The sequence below is a fragment of the Chlorocebus sabaeus genome, chromosome 1 (genome assembly GCF_047675955.1).
Source record: "Chlorocebus sabaeus isolate Y175 chromosome 1, mChlSab1.0.hap1, whole genome shotgun sequence".
Classification (NCBI taxonomy): Eukaryota; Metazoa; Chordata; class Mammalia; order Primates; family Cercopithecidae; genus Chlorocebus; species Chlorocebus sabaeus.
Genome location: NC_132904.1, coordinates 42396791 through 42403432, shown reverse-complemented (window position 1 = coordinate 42403432; position 6642 = coordinate 42396791).

The window sequence follows — 6642 nt, the reverse complement described above, 5'->3', positions numbered from 1 at the left end:
ATATTCAGCACTTTTAAAGATTGCACACATATGTGAACTCATACAATATTTTTCTTTGCCTGGCTTATTTCACTTAGCATAATGTCTTCCTCCAGGATCACTAGCATTTTTGCAAATGGCAGAATCTCCCTTTTTAAGACTGAATAATATTTGTTATCTATCTATCTATCTATCTATCTATCTATCTATCTTTTATCTATCTCATAATTTCTTTATCCAGTCACCCATCAATAGATACATATTTCCTTGTCTTGACTATTGTGAATAATGCTGCAATGAACATGGAAATGCAGATATATATAAGAAGTGTTTATTTCATTTTCTTATGGTATATACCCAGAAGAAGCACTGCTGGGTCATATGGTTGCTCTATTTTTAATGTTTTGAGGAACCTCAGTTGTGTTTTTCATAATGGATATATCAACTTAAAGTTCCACCAACAGTGAACAAGAGTTCCATTTCTTCCATTCCCTTGCCAACACTTGTTATCTCTCTCTCTCCTTTATGATAAGGGCCATCGTAAAAAATGTAAGGTGATATCTTACTACAGTTTTGATTTTCATTTCTCTGATTAATGATACTGAGTACCTTTTCATCTCATGGAATCAAAAAAGACTCTGAAAGCCAAAGCAATTCTTGAGAAAAAAGAACAAAGGTGCAGGCATCACACTTCCTAATTTAAAATTTTATTATAAAGCTATAGTAATCAAAACAATATAGTACTGGTATAAAAACAGACATGTAGACCATTGTGACAGAATAGAGAGCCCAGAAATAAACCCAAGTAGGTACAATTAACTAATCTTAGGCCAAAACACCAAGAATATACAATGAGGATACGATTCTTCAATAAATGGTGTTGGGAGAACTGGATATCTGCAGGCAAAAGAGCAAAATTGGATCTTTTTCTTACACCATACACAAAATTGACTTAAAATGAATGGAAGACATAAATGTTAAGACCTTCAACTATAAAACTCTTATAAGAAAACATAGGGGAAAAATTCCTTCACATTGACCTCAGCAATGATATTTTTGATATCACACCAACAAAAGCAAAAATAAAGTAGAACTTCATCAAGCTAAAAAGATTCTGTACAGCAAATGGAATAACCAGATGAAAATATAGCCTATAGATGTGTAGAAAATACTTAGAAATCATATACCTAAGTAAGTGGTTAATATCCAAAATATATAAGGAACTCACACAACACAATAGCAAAAAATAGATAAATAAATAACCCATTCTTTTTTCAAAGCAGACATAAAGATGACCAACAGGTATATGAGATGTTGCAGTCTTGCGTGTGAAATCTGTAGATCGGTTGGCAGGCCAGAAACTCAGGCAGGACCTCCATATTACAATCTTGGGGCAGAATTTCTTTTTTCCCAGTAAGCCTCAGTTTTTGCTCTTAAGGCATTCAACTGAGTAGATAAGACCTATTCACATAATTGAAATGTTCATTTATTTAAAGTCAACTGATTGTATATATTTAATTACATCTACAAAATACCTTCACAACAACATCCAGACTAATTTTTAACTAAACAACTGGGAACCAGAGCTTTGATCGGTTGACATGAAACTAGACACCACACTAAGTGCTCAACAAAGCAAAGTTGAGTACTATGCAAAGTCCTAACTAATTGTTCTACTTTTCTTTGCCTTGTTGTGGCCCCAGTTTCCAGAAAGTTCACCTGTAATTGAAAGGTTCTTGAAAATAAGCTTTTAAGAAAATGAGTGTGTCAAGATATGCCAGAGTTAATTATTTAGTAAATAAAATGTAATTATATAATCACAGTAAACAACTGATACACGGATCTCACACAATGGCTAGCATAGTTAAGTCTGAAGAGATGGGTCTGATGGCACATCAGCCAAGGATAAGTGGAGTCTGGTGTGTTTCTTGTATTTTTTTCCTGGTCCACAAGCTGTGGTCTTAACATAGGGTTACGAAGTAAAGTCTGATGTCTGAAGAATGAGAGATTAATACTATAATTGCTGTATAACTATTTTTCTTTCTTACGGCAGAAATAAGATATTCAACATTATACCTTGTTAATATTCCTTGATTACTAAAATGAAGGATGGATTTATCTTAAAGATCATAACAAATATATTGATTCTAATCTAGACTGTCTATAACATAAAGCCAACATTTAGTCACATATCCTATTTATTATTATTATTATTATTTTTTGCTGTTTTCCATATTCGAAGAAGTCAGTGCCATTTCTACCTTCTCTCACTCTTGCCTATCTCTTAATTCAAAAGGTGTTCATCCTTCATCAGAAATTTACAGTGTGGGAGGTGGCAGGAAGAACTATGTTCTAATATTCAATAAACATTTCTTTGTTATGCATGGGCAACCTACAGGCTTGTCTGCAGAGGAATAGAGCAAAATGTATTAAAACAAACCCACTTTCTTATCCTTCCATGATCCTACTGCAATGTCTATGCTAACACCAGGAGTCACATCATTTTGTTTTCCTGCGATCTTAATAAATCAAGCTTCTCCAGAGGTCAAAGATGAAAGTGGTGTTTATTTGCATCTCAGTTCAATCTCTATTCAGTAGCTTGCTTCAAAATGGTTCTTCCTGGGAACACATGTATTCCTATCAAAATGTCAATTACATTTGTTCCTTCAACACTATCAGACAAGACTTCTTGCACCCCTCTTTGAGTGCTTTGTATATCTGACTTGCAATTTACACAGAAAAGACACTGGCTTAACCTAAGGTCTCTGAAGTGTGAAGTCTCACAAGTGACTGAGACTAAGACAAACTCTCCACACATATTTGGGCTAAGTCTTCCCTTCCAATGTACATTCCACTATTTGAATGGGACTTGATTAAGTCATGCAAATAGAAAATGGAGAAACTATGACAGCAACAAAATGTCTTTTCTGACATTTGTGGCATAGTGCAAAGAACATCAGATTCACCAAACATTTCTACATTCCTTTTGAGATGGAATATTCTTTAAAGATAATCTAGTCTAACTGCTCATTTAATAAATGAAATAATACGTGTTTGTGTCATTGCATGTTGCTCAAACATTAAATGTTTATTGGTTACCCTCTATGTGTCTGAAAGTGCTAGACAGTGAGAACCCAGCTTATGGAGCTAATGGAGCATTTATTTGTGGCAACAGATGCTAAGCCAAAAATCATGACTTTCGCTTGCATAATCAGAAGCTACATTAAGTACTATGAAGTAAAAATGTGGAGGAATTTGTGAGTATATGTTAGGGGAGACTCATTTTTTGGTGGTGACAGGAAGCAGAAAAGACCTCCCCATGGAGTGACTCAGGATAAGATTGGAAGGATTATTATGGGTTATTAAAAAGGAATTTCCCTGTGCCTCAATTTCCTCATCTGTAATATGAGGGAATTGGACTAAATTCCCCTCCAGCTCTAAAATTGAATCATTCACCAAATTTAGAGATAGGGGATCTAAGTTTGACTTGAAAACAGATGTGGCCATTATTCAGGAAGTGGCTGGTTTTTACATTCATGTGGATTGTTTAATATACAGTTCAGTAAGAAAAGATACTTAAAATTGGTATTTGGGCACCCAATCTTTTTCCAATATGTTCAGTTCAAATCGTCTACCTTGGACTGAGCTCTCATGGGATTTTCATGGAATCTTTTAATCAAAATCTTAAGCATAAACTATGTAATGGCTCCAGATTTCTCTTTTGATATACACAGTGGGACTAAGGGAGTTATTTCCTTTCCCATATACAATCATCGCTGTAACAGAAAATATGTTTCAAATTAGGCATCGATTCTGTGAATGAGTATAGTGTGAATGCTCTATGTCAACATTTAAAAGAATATTAAGAAAGAGAAACGTATACGTTATGTATTGTGCTGAAGTCTATGTTCATTGTCTTTGGAAATATTAGCATCTCAATTCCTACCTGAGTAAAACCATCTACTTTTAACTTGCAGCTCATGTTAAGGAAAAAATGATAGTATTTGTTTTAGAGGTTCAACGTGGGATGTGAGCATCATGATTCTGAAACTATGCTTGTGTGGATATTGTGATCTTTTTAAACCATGCTGCAGCATTCTGCTTCCAAAAGTGAGAATGATTTTTGAGGGTAGTAATGACTCACTCTTAAAATTTATTTCATATATATTTCTTGATATTTGATACTTTCTATGGCCTCCTTAAAAAACAAAAAGGAAAGAAATGATTGAGGAACAAGCATGTGGGAAAACTGAGAAATGGAAATTCATGCTTGCTTTGACTGCTTGACTCCCCAAACCCTCAACACCCTGGCACCCATGATTGTGATTTTATGGCAGACATATAACAGTCATAATTTCTGCTAGAATGTGTCTAGTTCATATGACATAATTCAATATATAAATATTTTATGGCATTACACGCACACAAAAGCACTAAAAATTCCATCAAGACTTTCTGGTATTCCCCCAAATAAAACAGAAAAAAAAAATCAGCCTATAGAAACCTTTTAAATGTAATTATAATTATTCACAAATGAAAATCTAGATAATTATTTCTTCAAGAAATCTCTTTACTTGCACAATAAATTTTACAGAGGATCTTAAAACACTAAAGGTAACCGTCATGCTTGTGCACAAACACAAATATTCAAAGTCAGGGTTAGAATTCTGTAAATGCTGAGAGCACAGCTTTTCCCCATGTGAAGTTCATTGTTAATTGCTAGTTATTCAAAATTGGTTAAGATTCACTGGATTTCTACTGCATATTTGTGATGGCGAAGAGAAATAACACTTATCAAAGCTTTGCCTGTCTAATTCCTCTATCCTCTCACTCTCCCTGCAGCAAGTTAAACAACGATCCAGGAAAAGGGAAAGTCCAGTGGAATCTGGAATAGAATTCCTAGTAAAGGCAATATGGAAAGCCAAAAGTCAAGGAGGAACTAGAATCAAAACCTTTCCTGATTACTGAAGTCTTAAGTGCCAGGGACAGAATGAAAGGTGTTAAAATATGAGGTGGGGGGGGGGAAATGTGGTTTTAAGTCAGGATTTCAAACCCCAAGTTGGGGCTTGGAAAATAAAGACAGGGCAAGTAAATTGGAAATACATAGACAGGAGATCCTTGGCATAGTCTCCAACCATGAGCTTTTGCCTTGAACAACCTTAATATTGGTGACATACTTAAGTTCAGTTTAACAGGATGACAGTATCAGAAGATAAAGATACTCAGAAAATTACTGAAACTCTACAGGCTCTCCCAAAATAAACTTTTTTTTCTAGGTTTAGGGATATTTTTTGATCAACTTTTGGAATAATTGACATGATGCCACTATATAAGTTTCCTGGAATTTGACACCCTGCTAAGACCTTTTTATTAAATGATGCTGAAACATCCTTACTGATGACAACCAATGAGGGCCTATGATGTTTTCAACTATCATAGCATCCAAAATTATTTTATTAAGGAGGAATGAAGTTATGTTTTGTAAGATTTTTATTTTTTATGATATTATAACATTTATGTTATAGATATTATTTTAGATGGATTATTTGTTTAACCAAAACACCTTATCATAAACCAAACTGAGCTTATTAGACTTTGGGGAAAAAAGTTTTCATTTTCCAAATCACTGAATGATTATTCAATTTATTAACAGACATTTATTAGGTGCTTAATATGTCCCAGGCACCAACTAGATAGAAGCTGAAGTTTAAAGACAAATACATGCAGCTTGTAGGCTTAATTTGCCTTTTAGTGGCAGACAAAGGCAAGCCACCAATACAATACAGACTAAAATGTTCCATGTTGGAGGTGGGCACAGAATATGTTAAAAGTCTGTAAAAGAGTAGACAGTGTTAGGGTCACCCACTGTGAGAGTCTAGTTAAAATAAGGTTAAACTGAACACATTTTTCTTGAAATGATTAAACACAACTGGGGGCATCTGATGGGTATTTTGAGCAGAGACAAAAATCTATGCAAACTCAATGTAAATAACTCATGGTGTAAGGAATATATAGGGTGCAGGTAAGAAGAGATGAAGCTGAGGTAAGCTAGGGAGAAACTAAATTATTTTCATATTCCCAGAAAATGTGTATTTTTTGGTATGTATGTGTCAAAAAGTAAAAAATGTTTATCATCCTGTTGGTTTAATTGAAAAATTGATATTTCATTAGTAGGGATTTATATATGTCATTATCTAGTTCTTCTTGCCCTCAGTTATGAATGAAAATTTTATTTTAGAACCTTGAAAGAGCAAGCATAATGGGAGGCATTAAGAGAAAAAATGAGCTTGGGAATCAGATGGATACAAGTTTAAATTTCATCACCTTTACCTTGGCTCTGTAAACTTGAGAAAACCACTAAATATTCTAAGTAGAAGTACATAGGTTTTGTGAGTTGTAAATAAAATAAAACACAGAAAGCTTTTACCTCGGGATTTGCAATGTGTTTTAATTATTAGTTACGCATTTTCAATCTGTATCCTTTATCTTCAAATGCTACACTTTTTATAGAAATAATAGAGTAGATACTAAATGATTTGCAGTTGGAGCATAATACAGTTGGCACTAGATTTATGACTTAAGATTAATTTGGATTTGGGACTAGTGACCAAAAAATGTACCTTTCGTTTTGGACTACCACAACATATTTCCACACCACTCTCT